General features: G+C 39.3%; 1 protein-coding gene across 1 annotated transcript in view; it reads left to right on the top strand.

The window, feature by feature from the left end:
• Positions 1-19,558, top strand: part of EPB41L4A (erythrocyte membrane protein band 4.1 like 4A) — a 234,511-nt gene that overhangs the window by 170,876 nt on the left and 44,077 nt on the right. The gene's annotated exons all lie outside the window — the stretch shown is intronic.

Below are 19,558 nucleotides of genomic sequence, written 5' to 3'. Positions count from 1 at the left end.
GACAAAGTCTTGGCAGCTCACACAGGTGGGTTCTTGTCTGAAGAAAGTCTCTGCCATAAGTAGGAAATCAAGACATTAGCTGTAAGAACAGTAATGGGTGAAGCCATTTGCAGTGGATTAATAATGTTGTGATTATGTGATGCTGCATTTTAGGTTCCGAAAAAAATCCCACTAATGAACAAAGAAATAAGTAAATAGTTGCAGCACAATGTTTGGGCTATTGAAAAGCAAGATAGACTGACATTTTGGCATTCCCATTCTGGTTCTGTAGAAGGGACCATGAACACAATGCCTGAGGGAGGTTGTCGTGGAAATGATTTCTGAGTGAGGATGGTTTGTGACCAGTGTGCAAGCAGACAGCTATTGCTGGGGCCCAGCCACTTGTTTCTGTGCAGGAGAGTGGACCCAGTATTGACAAATCTTCCAGTGTTTCAAGAGAAGTACAAAATCTGGATATTTATGTGAACTTTCCAGAATTTAAAATATTGGCAGTTAATTTTATTTAAACCTCTACGTGCTAAATTAAACATTTCTGAGGGACAGATTTGGCTCAAGGGTTGCCTCTTTGGAATCTTTGATTGACAGACCTGGTGTGAATGGCCGATCCACTATGTGGCAGAGAGATGCTTCCACCTGCCCTGGTGCTCACAGTGGATTCTCCAGCATCCCTGTGAGCATCACTACATCCGATTCAAACACTCCATCACTCCCAGCGTGAGTGCTTTGTAGTTAGTAGGTCAGTCGGCCAACTCCAGGGGATGATGGTGCCACACAGCTCTGGACCCCATAGTGAATGATTCACCTGGGGGTGGTAGGTGGCCAGCATCTGTTGAGGTGGGTGTGGCCAAAGCAGGAGAGACAGAGAAATGCTTTGATATAGTGAAGTGCAATTTCACTTGATACAGCGTAGCTTTGTGCTGCTGTGAAATAGTCATGTCCAGGAAAAAGGTAATAATTTGAGGTTCTGGTCAAGATGGTGGAATAGGTGGTCCCCAGTGTCACTCTCTCCCAGAAATCAACCAGTTTACAACTATGAAGATGTAACATCAGCCAAGCTGGGGACGCTGAAGCCCAGGGGAAGAGGAGGAGAGACCTACGGAGTTCATGAAGGGGGAGAAACCACGATGAGAGAAAGAAAAAACTGCTCTGAGTGTCTTGGGCTGCAGCAGCTTTAAGGCTCAAGCTGCTGAGCGCTTGGAGCAGGAGCCAGCAGAAGCTGCAGCTGTGCCCATCAGATGGAGTTACTTGGAGGCAGCAGGAGAGAAGAGGGCCTTGGTGGTCCCCAGGACAGCAAGACCGCTAGTAAGGTTCCCATGGACCCACACAGGAGCAAGGAGACACAACAACTGAAAAAAGGAGCCACTCAGAGGCCAGTGAGTCATCGTAAGGGACTGGCACAGGAAAGTGTTTGGAGCATGGGCTGTGGGGGAGACGGGCCCACCAGGAGAACACTGGGACACAGCAAGGACAGCCAACCCCCGCCCACCATCAGCTCAGGACCACTCAGAGCAGACTGGTCGGGAATGCAGAATTGCATGGGGTGCAGTTTGTTGGAAAGACTCAGGCTCAGATCAGAGTTTCTACACAACACAGATCTACCAGGTCTCTGGAGAGCAGGAAGTACCTATAAGATCAACCATTAAACCCTGAGCTGCACAAAAACCTTCCCTAGGGAAACAGCAGCAAAGCAGCAATCTACCTCAATCACACAGCTCAAGTACTGGCTTCTACAGGAAGTTCCCCGTTTTAGAAGTAAGCAAAGGACAAAAAATTAGTTCTGGCGCAGGCACACCACCCGTGCCTCAGGGCTACCCAGGGTCCTGGGGAATGCATCTGGAGACCAGATCCCCTCTCCCACAACCAGGCACACCATGCCAGTGCCTTGGTGCCTGCCCAGGGACCCGAGGATTGGAGCTGGGGACTGGACCACCCTCCCACAACCTGGCACATCACGCCAGCGCCTCTGGGCCTGCCCGGCGACTTGAGGTATGGAGCTGTGGGGACCAGACACTCTCCACGACCAGCCACATGGTCAGCACCAAGAAGCATGCCAAAAACATCACCTCCGTGTGGGTGGCCCACTACAGCTACCACAATAGCCATGGCTGCTGCAAAAGTGGCTAGATGCCACAGCTACCATGCAGATGGTCAACCAGCCACTGGAGTGCATTGACACAAGGAGAGTCACCAGCAGAGATAAAGAAAAGAAGAGGATGTCTCTCTCCACAAAGCCCATTTCACAGTGACAGAAAAAGCATGTGCTCTATGATAATATTGGGGGATGTAATCACACCTCTCAGCATTGGACTGATCATCTAGGCAACGAAGCAACAGAGTAACCATTATTCTTTCAGAAGGAGAGAAGAAATCTAGGGTAATTAGAGGGGGGAGGGGGGAGGGAGACGGGGATGGGGAGAGATTGGGTAGGGGGGATAAAGAATAATTACAATTTGTAGCAATATATATGCTAGTAATATTGATTTGATCAACATATCTCAATGTTGAACCCCTGAAATATGTATAATCAATTTTGATTCAATAAAAAAAAAAAAAAAAAAAGAAAAGTAATAATTGATCAAGCAGTTCCTCTGATTGGCACATTGTGTCAGATGTGAGAGTCAGCAGAAGCCCAACCTGACTTGTGGCAATCAAATCTTTTTTTTTTTTCTTAAAAGGTAGGAGAAAGGCAAGCTATTTGAATAGGCTCTGGCGTGGTAGACCAAGGCAGTGTGATCTAGTGATAGTACATGGTAGTCCCTGTACTAAAGATGTAGTATTATAAAGTCACTTAACCAGATGGAGCCTTGATTTCTTCATCTGTCAATTGGGAATATTACCCCCTGCCTTATGAGTTGTTGTCATGGGAATGGTGTCTGAAGTGGGCTGAGCATCATGTCTGAATACTTGTAGGAGTTCGATACAGTTTCCTTCTATATGCAGTTTTCCTTCTATATACAATCTGTAAACCCACCTGTCAGTGTTTGAATTATACTCATTTGCCATGATAGCATCAACTTCATATACAAAGTATTTGATAATTATTTTGAGGAGCTGTGGGCTTTTGAGAGCAAGGAGTGGGGGAAAATCCACTCAGTTACAGTGAATGGGGCTTGGGAAGGAAATTGGACATCCTCACTTTGTTTAGAAGATTGAATATATTAGAGTGTGAAGGAAGTGGGCAAGTCAGAGCCTACTCTGTAGGTGTCTTCTACTCTGCTGCCTTTGGGTCTTAGTACCAGGGCAGCCTTTGGGAGGTGGTATTTTAAGCACGGAGTTAGAGCTCTCCTCCTTACTGTGTTCCTACTTTTCAGAGTGCCTTAGTCCAAGCCATTTTTTTTATTGCAGCATGCAAACACATAACCTAACAATTACCATCTTAACCATTTTAAGTGTAACTTTATTAGTGTTAAATATATTCACAATGTTGTATAAGAGATCTCTAGAACTTTCTCATCTTGTAACACTGAAACACTATACCCACTAAACACTAACTCCCCCTGCCACCAGCCTGTGGTAACCACCGTTCTGCTTCCTGTTTCTATGATTTTGACTACTTCAGATCGTATGAGTGAAATCATACAGTATTTGTTTAAGCTGTTTTTCTTTTCTTTTTTTTTTATTGAAACATAATTGATTATACATATTTGTGGAGTACAGAGTTGAATATCAGTACCTGTGTACAACGTGTGATGATCAAGTCAGGACAATTAGCATATTCATCATTAGAAAATGTAATTATTTCTTTGTGTTGAGGACATTTGATCTTCTCTCTTCTAGTAATTTGATAACATGCAGGAAATTATTGTTAATTATAGATGCCTAGCTCAACTGTGCATCAATTTGAACTTATTTTTCCTAACTGACAGTTTTGTATCCTTTAACCCATTTCTTGGTGTTACCCCTGCCCTTTCTCAACTGTAGAAAACACAGTTTTGTTCTCTCCTGAAAGATCAATGTAGTATTATGATCTTCCTTCCTCCCTCCATCCCATGAATGAGAACATGTGGTATTTCTCTCTCTGTGCCTGGCTTATTTCACTTAATGTAATTTTCTTCAAGCTCATCCATGCTGCTGCGAATGACAGAATTTCATTCTTTTTTATTCTTTAGTAGTATTCCATTATGTATATATACCACATTTACCTTATTCAGTCATCCATTGATGAACATTTAGGTTGGTTCCAACTCTTGGCTATTGTAAATAGAGCTGTGATAAACATGGGAGTGCAGGTATCCCTTCGACAAGATGATTTCCATTCCTTTGTGTATATACCCAGTAGTGGGATTGCTGGGTCATATGGCAGTTCTATCTGTAGTTGTTAGAGGAACCTCCATACCATTTTCCATGTGGCTGCACCAATTTACAATCCCACCAACAGTGTAGGAGAGTTCACCTTTCTCTGCATCCTCACCAGCATTTGTTATTCTCTGTCTTTTTGATAATAGACAGTTTAACTGGGGTGGGATGATATCTCAATGTGGTGTTGATTTGCATTTCCTGAATGCCGAGTGATGCTGAGCATTTTTTCATATGTCTGTTGGCCATTCATTTATCTTCCTTTGAGAAATGCCTATTCAGCCGCTTTGCTCATTTTTTGATTGGGTTACTTTTTTTTTTTACTGTTAAGTTGTTCAAGTTCCTTATATATCCTGGGTATTAATCCCTTGTTGGATGCATACTTTGCAAATATTTTCTCTCATTCTGTAGTTTGTCTTTTTCCTTTGTTAATTGTTTCTTTTGCTGTGAAGAAACTTTTCGTATAATTCCATTTGTTTATTTTTTCTTTTGTTGCTTTTGCTTTTGAGGTCTTATTCATAAAGTCTTTGCCTACTCCTGCATCCTGAAGTGTTTCCCCTGTGTTCTGTTCTAGGAGTTTTATAATTTTAGGTCTTATATTTAAGTCTTTAATCCATTTTGAGTTGATTTTGGTATGTGATGAGAGGTACAGTTCTAGTTTCATTCTTCTACATACGGATGTCCAATTTTCCCAGCTCCATTTATTGAAGAGGCAGTCTTTTCCCCAATGTATGTTCTTGGCATTTTTGTCAAAGATCAATTGGCTTAAGTATGTGGATTCCTTTCTGGGTTCTCTTATTCTGTTCCATTGGCCGGTGCGTCTGTTTTTATGCCAGTCCCATGCTGTTTTGATTTCTATATATGCTGTTTTTCTTCATACCAATGTCACCACCCTCCTTCCTCCCCACTCCAGATGCTCCCTGCTCTCCAGCCCCCTCCAGACCTTCTGTGACTATCAATTGGAAACAAGCTTCTTACAGTGCATTCATAACAGTGACGAGATTGCACGTAGTTTTAAAGTTCACATAGTTAATCATTCTATCTTCTATGTAAGGTGGTTTTCTCTATTTGAAGTAATTAGTTGCTAGGCCTACCTGAGCACATTTTTCATGTCAAGCAGACAATGGAAACAGAGAAGACAAAGAAAGGGCAAAGCTGAAAGGGCTCAGAGAGCGGAAGCAGAGTTGTTGAATGAGGAGCACGCAGAAGCAGGGGTTTGGATGAGAGATTTCACAAGTAAGCCCAACCTGTGAGTTGGTCCAGAAAGTTATTAGGTCTACAACTCCACCTGTACAATATGAACAGACCCGTTGCTGTGTTGTTTGTCACCACAGTGACTGGAAACTACCTAAATTTTTATTAGTAGAAAACTGGCCTAATAAAATAATGTATGCGCAGCCCACCCCAATCCCCCTGCATGAAATGCCATGTCTCTGTTAAAAGAAATCTGAGCGGAATTCGAACTTGTGTCTGTCTGATTCCACAGTCCCACAGTATCTGCCATGAAAGGCCAGGCCCATGAGGAGCACAGCAAGGGAGAGGAATGTTAATAACTAGCGATCATGGAGCATCAGTGCGTGCCTGTGTGTTCTAGATATTCTAAAGACAGTGTCTCACTAATTGCTTTCAGAAGATGCTATGACTCTCAATGTTTAGAGCAATAGAAGGCAGAGGCTGAGGCTTGTGCAGGGCCCCAAAGATGGGGTTTAAACCCGGGTCAGTTAGAGTTCACAATGTAGAGAGGAAAAACTAAAAAAGAATGTGATAAATTTGAATGTGCTGATATGGAATGATCTCCGGGATATAGTATAAGCAAGGAGGGGGGTGGGGGGCAGGGGGTGCAGGGGTCTTAGTGGTGTATAATGTGCTCCCATTTTATGAAAAGACAGAAATCAAAGGTAGGGGGAGTGTGCATACATGTATACTTGCAGGTGGGATACATTATAAACTAGTGATAGTGACCTTTGGGAAGGGTTTCTGAGAGAATAGGGATTGGGAGTGAGAGAGATTTATTTTCGTTTGATTTTTACCATGTTGTAATTTTTAAAAGCCCTACAGATAATTGTCATGAATTCATTAAGTTCACAGAATGGTTTCAAATGAACATTCAAGTCTCCAATAGAGATGTTCTCAAAAAGCTCAGAGCTGAGGACAGTGATGTCCTAACAGGAAGTGTGCAATGTGATTTACAGAAAAAGCAATGGAATGTTGAGAGACCAATCATACGAAATCCAAATGTTAGGAATATCTCCTGGGATGTAGCAGATATAACCCAAGTCTTCAAGGAGAGGGGCGTAAGACACACTCATATCTGTACATTTTAATCCAAGGTTAAGTTACAGAGGATCGTGTAGGTCTTCCAGTCAGAGCATGCTTTGTTTCAAAGGAGGAAGCCTCATGGTACAACTCAGAGTTCTTGGATTAGATGAAGTAGAGGACAGTCACTTTGTTGCGTAGATAAGGACACCGAGGCCCAAAGAGGTGAAGTGGTTTGCAAGTGTAGCACGTTTCAGAACTTGGAGGGTCTCTGGATGAGAATCACTGGGCATTGAGGAGTGTTTGGAAACAGTGGGGGGAAAGAGAAAAAGCTAGTGACATACTGCTCTCACATCTGTTGGTCTCTGGTGGGTATTGTGAAGTTTGTTTTTGTTTATCTCTTCTGGGTCAGCTGAGGACAGGAGAAGGTAGAAATTAGTACAAACTCTCACACAAGAGAATTAAAACAAAGCATTCTGACCAAGAATTGTTACATGGGTGGTTATGGAGACAATTTCTAGAAGCTTTAACACAGTGTTACCATCGTTTTGAAGAGAGCATCACTGTGGATCTCTTTTTTCAAGGTGACAATTAGAAATCAGAATTAGATCATCAACTGAGATAGGGTACAGATCTGTGATCCCACTTTGTCTTTACACCAACTGTATGAACCTCTGCTCTGAGGGAGACTTGGATTGCCTCCTGACTCAGCATTTAAGCCTTTGCATTGAGAGGTCATGCAGTACAGTGAGTGAAGGAAAAAAGTGTACAGTTGTATCTGATTTGAGTAAACCTGAATTCCTGGTCTAACTTGACTGTGACATGTAACACATTACTCAACATTCTGAGCTTTTATTCCATTATCCATACAATAAAGGATTGGGTACGTAAACTTTAAAGATCCTGCTGTTTCTTAAAATTCTCTTATTCTCTTTGGTGTACCTGCCACAGAGTTGGAAGGACCAAATATGAAAAAAGATAGAAAGGAATTTGAGAAAGCTTTTGTTTTTTCTTAAAGTAGGTTTTTACCACTTCAAAAGTCTCACAGACTTGTGAAAAATTTCCCAGATTACATGTACATGTACATTAGTTGGACATGTACATTATTTTTGTATTCGGAAAACCTTTTAGCTGATTCTTCATAAAATCTTAAAGTTCAAGTGAAACTCCTGGTGACAAGTTAAATAAAATGAATTGTAACAACCTTTGTCTAATACGGTCTTTAAGTTATTCTTTTAGTTCAAATTGTCCAGATGGATCTGAGTTTTTACTTTGGTTAACTCATAGTTCAAAATTAGTGGTGTCTTGCTGGGTAAAAGTAAAAGAGACATCCTTTCTCGGAAGGTTTTGCACAGCTTTGTCTCTGCCTGTGACTTCTGTGTGATCATAACCATAGACTAGTCCTTTCTTGAACCTGCTTGTACCTTTGGAAGTCAGCAGTGGGAACTGTCTCCACCTTGGCAGCTGTTTGTTGTTGTAGTTCTTGATTTTACTAATCAGTTAGGCAGATTTCCCTGTTTTCTCACCTCTCTTTCTCTTTCACAGGCAGGGCTTGGAGGGTGTGCCTGTCAGCTGTTTGAGATTCTGTGGCAGGGATAGCTATTCCTGAGTGGATGGCGGATGCCACTCCTTTGTTTTGCTATCAGATTCAGGATGCACTGCAGTGGTTTCTTGCCAGTATTTTCTTCAGGCTTTCAGAAATCTGGGATTGATTCCTATGGATCTACCTGCATTCCTTCTTGGTATCCATATGAAAAATGTCTGGGGTTCCCAGTGCTCAGGGTTATTTCGGAAGGTGTAGGGAGAGGAGTGAGGCAAGGGAGAAAGGAACTACTTTCGCTGTGGAGCAGATGCCCTGCTTGGCACTTTGAACGTTACACTGGGCTCATTTTAGGACCAGGAGTCAGGAAGGGGTGGAGGGACAGCCCTCTGTAACAATGGTCATGCCCCTCCCTTCTTTCCTGGGATAAGAACTTGGTGTCTGAGGAAACCGCCCAGGTTCCTTCTCTGGAGAAGCTGAATTGGAACCCAGAAGATGAATCACTTAGCTGGGGGTAGCTGAGCCTTTTGGGGCTGCTGTTATAGGCCAGATACACCCTTGAACAGAGCAGCTGATTTGCAGAGAAAGAATGGAGTTGACTCACTGTGAGAAACACAGAGGGGACCATGCAGCTTTGGGAAGAGAGAGGGATGGAGACTTAGTAGCCGTGAATTCCAGTCTGTGGGATACTGCCCGTTTTTACCATGAATCCCTTTCTAATTTGAGCTGGTTTCCTTCCACCAAAACAGTGGATAACATTACTGGATATAATCCTTTTAGTGTCCCTTGGAGGAAGGAGGGTGTTATTCTCATTTTACTGATGAGGAAACTGAAGCTCAGAAATGCTAAGTATTTGTTCAAGTTTACACAGATAGTAAGAGCAGAGCGAGGATTTGAACCTGTCTTCGGAATAATAAGGTACCTGCTTGGAAAAGAAACAGAAAATAAAAAAGGTGAAAGGTCTAAGGCAGAGTGATTTGAGTTTTTCCTCCTTGTGTGTGATTTCTTTACTTCAGTAGATCTAACTTGTTTCAGTAGATATTCTTGAGAAGACAGTACATTCTGTTGTGCTCATTTATAAAGGAGCAGCAAGTTAGCTTTTATATCAAGCCATTTTTTAAAGACAATGTTTAGGTGAGGACATTTTACCTATCACAGAAGGAAAGGCACTAAAAGTGTTAATTGCAAGGTGCATTAGGTAGATCATACAGTCAGGTGTGTGTTCAAGTTTGATTTCCTTTGTTGACATCATTTTCTATTTTGCCTTGAATCTGATGCTTATTCTTATTCTGTAAAAGATTTATTAGTATATGGCAAGTCTGGTTAGATTTTCTCTGAAAAGTTAGTTTCTACTCTTCTCGGAAGTGTTTAGCATTCCAAGCATAGCTATAAAAATTAGAAAATCAAGCAAAACTAAAGACCTGTTATATATTCAAGTTAAAATTATAGCTTTAGTGAGTTACCATAAATGATACCTTTTTCCTTTCTCCTCTTATTCAACAAGAATTTATTGAGTACCTCTTTGGTGTAAAACTCTGTTCTGTGGGCACAGAAAATAAAACTTGGCACCTAATCTATAGGAATTTAGTCGTATAAAAATAACACAGCAATTTATTTTGTACTTACTAAATGCCAAGCAATGTGCTAAGGACTCTCCATGAATTGCCTAATGTAATCCTTCTATTCAGTATATAAATAGTTGGTGGTATCCTCATTTTACATATGAGAAAACTGAGGCACAAAAGAGTTTAATAACTTGTCCAGGGTATTTACAATGGGTAAATTGGCAAAACTGAGAAATAAGTCTACATATGTATGACTTTTAACCTTATATGCTTCACCATGTTGCAAGACTAGAGAAGTAAAAGATGTATTTCAATATAGTTAAGATTTGTCAAGGGTGATAGAGTGGAGCACTGAAAAAGTTGTAAGTGTCCAGAAGGTTAATTTGCTCTGGCTAGAGGCAGTCCATGATGCTGTTGTGAAGGAAGTGGTTATTGAAGGACAGTTGGTCTGGGGCAGTAGATTTCAAGCTGGGATATGCAACTCCTGGGGTGAGTGTGTAGAGAAGAAAAAGTAATACCTTTTCCTTACCCATACCTAGGTTCATGGCTGAGGCCCCTATAACAAGAGACAGATTGTAGTGGATTGAATTGTCCCCCCCAAACTCCCTGAAGCTTGAATTGCATCCCCCAAATTTTATGTATTAGAAACTTGGCCCCCACTGTGACTGTTAAGAGGGTGGGAAATCCTATTATAGTAATTGAAAGGTGGGGCCTTGAAGAGGTGATTGGATTGTAGGACGACCCTGAATAGTGAATGGATTAATAATAATGGTGGTCAGGGGTGTGGTTTTGGGGGCTTTAAAAAGAGAGCGAATGAGGAGGTTGGTGTTTCTCTCTCTGCTCCGCCATTTTTACAATGTTATACCCTGCTGTCACCGAAGTCACTGCCAAAGAAAGACTTCACCAGATATGTTCCCTGGACTTTGAACTTCTAGTCTCTGAAATTGTAAGCAATAAATTTCATTTGCTTATAAATTACCCAGTTCCCTGTATTTTGTTATAAGCAACAGAAATGGACTAATATACAGATTAACAAGAGAAAAGCATGCAAATTTGTTTGGTAGAAACTTTATGTGACACAGGAGCTTTTAGAAAGGAAGACCCAAAGAAATAGGAAATCTGTGTGTTTTTATGGACAGTTGTGCAGAAGTATGATTAGAGGACAAAAGAGTATGATCTAATGGTAAAAAACTATGGGGAATTTAGCAAGGCATGTTTGTTCAGATTCTTCTCGGAGTCCCTGTATGACATTCCCTCCCTCCAGGTAGGACAGGATACCTGTCTCTTGAGGGTCTTCAGGGGAGGAAGGAGGGAAAAGGTCAGAGAGTGACCTTCCTACATTTTATGACCTGCTTCAGGGGAGAATGGCAGGGGGGAAGGAGAGAGTGGCCTTCTTGCTTCTGTCATTTTCTCAAATGCCAACCTGCTGTATTTTGGGGAAGTGTGTCCTGAGCCTAGTCAGGTAGGGAGGGAGATACATGGAGGCATTCAAAGGGGTATGTGACACTGATGGTTGTGACTGAATCAGTTTCCAGATTGTCTTTCCTAAAAGGATTTTAGTTGTGGTACTGGACATTCTGGTTCTCTCCAGCCTCCCCTTTTGCAATGCACCTTCTCCCTTTTAATGAAAGAAAGCAGACCTTTCCCCCATCCTGAACCTACTATACTGCTTTGTTCTTAAACGTCAAACCTTTTGGGTTGATGTTGGGAAAGTAAATGACTCATTATCAAGTGACATATTCTCTTCTAAGTCATTTTCTCATTTTATCTTACAACAAAATTGAAGGAGGACCACATGGATTTGTCACCTGATGGAAGATTCAAAATAATTTTGGATAATATATCACTACTAGATATGTAACTCTTAGAAGTTCATTGGGTCATTGGTGATGTCTTCATAACAGTATACATTACATACACCTTTACTTATTTATGTGAACAAAGGTTTCTCAGCATTGAAAATGTATCAGAAGACACATAGGAATAGAATTATTGCTAAACTGTTTCATTCTAGAAAAAAATAATATTTTTGAATGGATGTGATGTATGTAATCATTAGGGAAATAAAACCACCCCATTCATCTCGTTAAGAATTACTCTCCAGGGCTGGCCCCATGGCTCACTTGGGAGAGTGCGGCGCTACCAGCGCCGATGCCACGGGTTCGGATCTTATATAGGGATGGCCGGTGTGCTCACTGGCTGAGTGTGGTGCAGACCACACCATGCTGAGGGTTGTGATCCCCTTACTGATCAAAAAAAAAAAAAAAGAAACAAAATTACTTTCCAGTAAAAATTTACTTTTTATGTTTAATAATTATTTTACCAACATTAATATGGTATAGTAATGATATACTACTACTAATTGTAATGGTAACTTAGTTCAGAAGAAAATGTTAACACTTAAAACTTTATGGCCATGGGAAATTATTTTAATTTATTTCTATGTTTCGTCACATAAGATAAGAATGATAGAATGATGAATAACAACTTTCAAGCATAAAACATACTAGGGATGAATTTTCGCAGGGGAAGTAGGATTGAAATGCAAATACAAGGAATAAAAAGAATGCTGTGAAATTTGTAATTGCTAAACAACTCATTTATGTATTTTTAGAATGGATGACACATCAAATTGCTATAATATTTTATTGCATTGGATATATTTAAGAGAGTCATGAGGCAGTTCCATTTTAAAGTGTCAATATTTACTCTATGCTGCAAATTATATCTTTTGATATTATTTAAACTTTAGATGAAAATGTTAGATATCATCTTAGAAACATGCACCGAGGTACATAATTTTTCAAAATTCTTTTAGTGAGTACTTGGGTAAAAAAGTTTAAAGACCACTGAGTTAAGTCCTCCTAGATATAAGCTCAAACATGGAAACAGACAAAATAAAAAATGTTGCAATTTTGCCTTAGCTAATCAATATTTATATACAACTATATATACTTTGTATTTGTATTTATTTTATATACTATGACAGTTGCATCATATAAAACCCCTAAAGTAGTGGTCTAGCACTGTCTGCTGAAACAGAGCCAACTTTAGGTTAGGCATGGAAAGATCCATCTGCCTTAGACGAAGCAAGTATAAATTGTGGGGTTTGAGAGAAGATTGCTGGAGAAGGTTTGGTGTATGTTTCTCCAAACTGTGTGGCCCTTAATGGGGTTGGGGGGAGAGACCAGAAGTACCACCAAGATAGGTTTTAAGTGGTTACTCAGCTCTTTCATCAGATTGTGTCCTCATATCACAGGAAGAAAAACTCGGTATCCAAGTGACACCTCATGATTCCAGCTGACCATTCACATATGGGTGTTGTCACTGGGCCCAAGAGGGCTTGAAGGAAAGATGGGCAACCTCCACTGTTGCCACACCTGGCAATTCTGCCAACACTGGTGTAAATTACAAGTCTTCAGAAAGTAGAACTCTTTCACTCTGTACCTCTGAGGCTCTAAGGGAGTGAGCAAATGCCTTCCCAGGTTCACAGATGCCTTTTTTGTTTTTGAACCTGGCATTCTGACCCACAAGCACAGGTGTCTGTGGCCACCTCTCACACATTTTGGTAATGATGAAAGCAGACCAGGAGAGTGCTGGGTCAAGGAAGAGGAAATTGGAAGCAGACCAACTCAGGAAGGGATCTCTCATGCACAGACATATTTTCCTAGCATCTTTCTCATCCACACCCATTCTTTACAATCTGCCCTCCAGCTTTTTTAGCAGAATGCTGTGTTTGATCTTGCAGTTGACATGTAGCAAAATCAGTGTCTTAAAAGTCTGTATACTCATACTTGTGGTAACGAGGTAACTGCTTACATACCACTCTTGGGACTTTTGAAGGTAGAAACTCTGTAGAAAAGAAGGGGTCTGGCCACCTTTTGGGGATGAATGGGCCAATGTTAGGCATTCGAACTGTAAATAATTAGCCATTGGATACAGAAACACCTTTATTTTCCAAATTGTGTGTTCTGAAACTCAGTTTTGTTTTATATAATTTAATGAGTGTCCGTTCTGCCAAATGTAAAATCTTTCATGATGATAGGAAAAAATATATAAGATTGCCTTGGCCATTTTGCTGTTTGACCATAATTTGTGGTGCTAGAAAAATAATGTTTTATTTTGCTAATTTGCTGTACTGTTGTCCATTTTTTCCACAGTACCCAGTCTAAAGTGTGTGAAACTAAGGCAAAGGGACTTTGTACTGTCAGTGTGAGAAACAGAGCTAAAATATATTTTCAATTATTCATTCTTAATTCATGGATATCATATTTCTTCTGATAAGTTGTACTGGGTTAGATAATATAAATCAGATCGCCTTTACTGAAACCTAATAATTTATGGTGTGGGGAATAGTTGTAATCTATCCTAATTATTTGTCTTAAGCATTAGATACAGTTTTTATTTTTCTTTTAAGTTTAGGAAGAAAATAAAATGTGTTTATTAAGTAGGATAAAATTTAACCTGAAAATTTACAAATTTATATTTGAGAGTTTTAGAAAGAAATCATTTATCCATCACAGTCTTGCTTTATTTGTTGGCTATGTGTCCTTTTTTCCCATTTATTGGAATAAGGTATTCTTACTTGCCAGATATATATTTTTTTCATTTTAATGTCATTCATTCACCCTACACTCCCATTCTAAATTAAAAGCAATGGCAACATTTGAGTAACATTAAAGATTTGATTCAGGCTGACAGGTGTTAAATTCAGTTATGAATTTTGTGAGACTCATAATACTATTTAAATGCAACGTGTTTTGTAATTGAAAATACATGTTTATTCATCCCCAAATCTTGACATCAGAGGGATTTAAGAATTGCCTCCAAATCAAGTAGCTAAATAGATCCTGGGAAAGTTGATTCTGTTTCTGGCAGCCACTCTTCCTGAACTGAAGGTAAGGGTCACTTAAGGTGAAAGCACTCAAACGTGAACAGAATCTAACCACACAAAAGCCTGGTGTGGTCTGATGCACACAGGCTGGAAGCATTTGGATACAGTGTGTTAAAAATGAACTGAGGAGACCCTGGAACTTTGGACGCTGGCACTGCAGTACTGTCAAACTACAGGGAATTGTTTGGGCCCATATTAAGCTGTAGTGTCTAACAGTCCAGAAACACATACCAAAGACCAGAAGCTAGATTCGGCTCATGAGAAAAGGATAACAGTCCCCTGATAAACTTGCTCCTCCGGATATGACCAACCTTTTGAAATAAAATCCTTTGTCTTTTTAATGTAAACAATATGTAAAATGAATTGGATGCTCTTGACTAATTATAAGTGGTATCACTAGAGTTCACGTTATTTTATCTAAGGTAAAACGCGGATTTACTTAGAAGCCTTAATAACTGTATGCCAGTAACTGATCTGTGTTATCGATAATCTGTGGCTATGATTTACAAGAGCAGTGTGCTGTGGCAGAATGCTGCTTTTAAAGCTCTAAAAAGTAGCCCAGTCCTGCAGGATATCTGTCTGCATCTCCTCTTGACCCGCATGTCACATATCACCACACCCAGGTGTTTTTTCTTTTGGTCTTATGTTGACACTTATTAAACATAGCATTATCTTCAATTTTCCTTTCTGGTGGGAAAAAATGGTAGAAACGGAAATATATTCTTTCTAATAATAGATCTTCATTGAGTACCTACCATGGGCAAAACACTGTGCTAGCAACCATGAAAGGGCACAGTGATATTGTCTTCATTTTATTAGGATTTGGAGGCCTTATTAAATTTTAAAAATCTTTTATCATATATATATATAAATATTTTGTGAAATATATACATAATAATCCATGTTTCTAGACATTTTAGGCAGAAAACAACTGTTTAGGAAAGATAAAGATTTTCCGTGGATGGGTTGATTTGTGAAGTGCAGGAAAATTGCCCTTAGTGTTTTAATTCCTGAAGTGTGTGGTGGTTAAACAGCAGTTTACTTTATAATTATTTGTTAAGTCGTTTATATATGTGTGTTATACTCTTTTCTGTACATCTGTTATAATTTACAACTAAAAAGGAGTGGGGGGGGAGATTTCTCCAACCTCAGAATATCTCCTGAACAATGCCTAAAATTCCATTGTTATCAGTTACTTATTTTAGTTGATATTTGGCCTCTCCTTTTACTCCTCTTTAAAATGGAGCTGTTCTGTGGCACATAATATGTGAAGACACGAGCCCTTTAGTGAGATGGGTTTGTCAGATCACTCTTCTATGTAGACTGAGTCTGAGCTAATGTACAAGGGACGATTCTGGGAAGGTGCCATAATGAGGGGAGAAAAATTTGGAAAAAGAAAACTGAATTAGTAGTTCATGTCAACAAAATGGAAAGTAAACCTAAATAATGCATAACCTAAATTTCTTACCTTTTCAGATTTCAGTAACCAACACATAACCTAGCTTTACTGAATTGATTAGCTGTCCTCTCAAATGTGGTGGTATGGTAAAATCTCACTAATTTAAACTAATTAGGAATATAGCTAAAATATAGTATTCTAGAAGTATAGTTTTTACTTTTAAGTGCATATTTAGTAACATAAAGAAAGGTAATAGGGCTGCCTGGTTAGTTCATTTGGGAGATTATGGTGCTGATAATACTGAGTTCAGATCCCAGGATGAGTGAGCGACCCCCTCCACCCTCACCAAAAGCTAATAAATATTGGACTAATAAAAGTCCTCATTAGGACTTTTTTAGATGGAATGAAATTCTGCCATTTGCAGCATATGGAATTTCATATGGAATGAAATTCTGCCATTCACAGCAACATGGATGAATTTAGAGAAAACTATGTTAAGTGAAATAAGCCAGGCACAGAAAAAGAAATATCACATGTCCTCATTCATAAGTGGGAGGTAAAATAAATAAAGACATAATCGCAATAACACATTGAACTTTCACAAAAAAGAAGAAGAGAACTGTGATTATTAGAGGTGGAAAAAGGGGAAGGGGAGGGAGGTTAGGTAGAAATTAGTTGAGTCACAAAGATTGATTAACGTTTTGTATACTAATACTGATTTGATCACCACATACTGTACACGTGTATTGATACTCAAATCTGTATCCCACAAATATATGTAATCAATTATGTTTCGATAAAAAAAACTGTCAAAAAAGTATTAGCCTGTGAATATTATATGAATGGATATACTTCAGAAGTGATCCCACTAAGTTAATGCTTTTAGGTGGTGGTTTTTTTTTTTTTTTTTTCCTCCCATCTAGTCTTGTTTTCCTAGTAAGGCTTTTAAAACCAAGCTTGTCCAGTTCATACTAGTTACAGAGTTGGGGAGTACATATAAACAGATCTTTTAGTTAGAAGTTCACCATTTTGAATATAAACAACCATGAGTTAGATTGTACTAGTGACAATACCTTACCTCATTTATGCTGTGTATGTGAGAGTTGTATGACTGTTATGTTAGTAAAATATTCCTGACAGTTGAATGCTTTGTTTTGCAGAAGCCTGGCTGTACTGTTTGTGTGCATCTGTGAGAAAAAGCACACACATTTTGTTTTGTTTTCTGAAATTCTTTTGGAAAACCACCTACCTAGAATTTTATCTTAAAAATTATGATTTTGATTAATATTTGGATCAAATATTGTATCATATATATGTATGTATATTTTCAAAATACTTGAAAATATATATCAAAAATATTTGAAAATATACATACATATATGTGATACAATATTTGATCCAAATATTAATCCAAATCATAATGTATGTATATTTTGAAAATAATATACATACATAGTTTGTGATTTTTCTATTTAAAAATATTCCCCAGTTTTTCATCTACCTCTTTATTAATGGTTGGAAGATTTGGATGGAGGGAAACTGGGTGAACGTGACGATGCAGTCTTGTTTTCCCCAAGGTGACCGGTTGTCAGGCTATAATAAGACAAGACTAGTCAGTCTGAAGAGGTGAGGGTTGGAGCAAACTAGCTCTTCTTAAGCTAGTTACACAGGGCTTTGGTTAACATGACATTCAACTTCATTTGGCACTTTTTCAAGTGATGTTACTGGCACTGGGTATTCATCCCTCTGCTGTGTCCCCTGTCTTCCCCAGCCTGTGAAAACAGCCCTAGTACTATGATATAAATGAAAAAGAAGACCCCTTTCATTTATATTATAAATTAGTAATACCTGATGAGAATAATACCATGTTAAAATAAACTTTATTAGGAACAATTAAAAATGTTAATGTTAGGGCACACCTACTGTCTGGAACACAAGTGAATTATTCCCTCCTGCCACTATGCTAGGGCCATACCACATAGAGTTCCACATGTGAGAAGTAACTCCATCCCAAATCTCTATGCCTGCAGTTTTGAGAATCTGCTTTATGATTTTGTTAATGGGCATGTGGTCACGGCAAAAGTGACTCCAACAGTAACTGGCTACTGCCAATGTTTGATAGCACATGGAGTAGTTCAAGGGATTCATTGTGTCCCATGTATCACACCTGGTGGAATTTACCCCAGTGGTATTTTTTTCTAATGCTTGGATTCTAGGTGTTCTTCAATTATTGATATTGGTTCCAACATGAGCTTACCTTTAGTGCCCCTTCTATCTTCAGGCTCACCTTTCCATTTCAGGATTTCACAATAAGAACAAAATTCAGATTTTCTCTGTCCAAAGTATATTCATTTATGTTTATCTTTTCTGATGGTTAGCCAAACATACTTCCAACTGCACTGGATGAAAATTGCTGACTTTGGGGGTGCTCAAATATTCCTCTTGTCTTTTAGTCTTGGTTGCCCTGGAGAGAAAGGATTCTTTTCTTAGTTGGATATTGAATGTTGTCTTCATTAGACATCCCTTTCACTTGTCCTCTAAAGAGTCTCTCTCTCCTACTGGTGGACTAATGGCTACTATTAAAAACTGTGCTATCTACCTTAAGTGAATCATTTTACAGTGTATGCATATATTGAAACAACACACTGTACCCCACAATTATGTACAAGTAAATGTTAAAATATTTTGAATAAAAAAACTCTATCTCTCTCAGTTAACCCTTAATTTAGGATGACTTTGAATTGTTTGTCAGTGGGCCAGAGATAGAAGTATTGCGTGGTTTACAGCTAAGTCTCTGGAGCCAAATTGCTTGGTTTCAAAGCTGGCCCCACCACTCATCAGCCGAGGGACCTTAGGAAAGGGCTATTTTTCTTATCTTTAAAAATAAGATAATATTAGTGTCTACTTCATAGGATTATTCTGAAGATTACATGAGTAAAAAGATGTGAAATGCTTGGAAGAGCACCTGACACATAGTAAGTGCTCAATAAATATTAGTGCTTACTGCTATTACAATTCATCTCTATGACTCAAACTCTCAGTGGTTAGTGACGATTCTGCTTTGGATTCAAAAATTCTAACTATGGGCATACCCCTGTAAGATGCGGCTCTGAGGAAGACACACCTGCATGTCACAGAGGCTTCATAGGACAAGGTCTGTGGCCATCCATATTGGCTGGCTGGCTTCCCCTGCTCATCAAAACTGCCTCCTCCCAGAGTCAAGTGCATGCACGCTGGAGAGGAGTCGCTGGAGAGGAGTCACTGGAGTCCAAACAGCTCACTCCTGCAGGCTCGTAAGCCTCCATCCACCCTGAGAATGGGATCCAGGCTTCCTGGGTGGGCCTAGGCACTTCCTCATCTTTATTTTGATCATCATTTCCAATGTCGTGTCTGCTGTGGACTCCCTCTGCTGGTTCATCTAGGATGAATGCAAATCTGTGGAATAACAGCTTTTAAAAATACAGTTTTAGATTTTTGTGGATGTTTGCATAAAAAACACATTTGAAAACTTTTTCCTTGTATTAGAGTGATACAGATAACATCTATTTTACCTTTTTTTGCCATTTGCATTATAAGTTGAGATATTTTCAGGTTTGAAATATATTTTT

This window comes from Cynocephalus volans, chromosome 2 (assembly GCF_027409185.1).
Source record: "Cynocephalus volans isolate mCynVol1 chromosome 2, mCynVol1.pri, whole genome shotgun sequence".
NCBI classification, from domain to species: Eukaryota; Metazoa; Chordata; class Mammalia; order Dermoptera; family Cynocephalidae; genus Cynocephalus; species Cynocephalus volans.
Note: the sequence above shows the minus strand (reverse complement) of the source record. Positions and strands in the feature narration are given on the sequence as shown.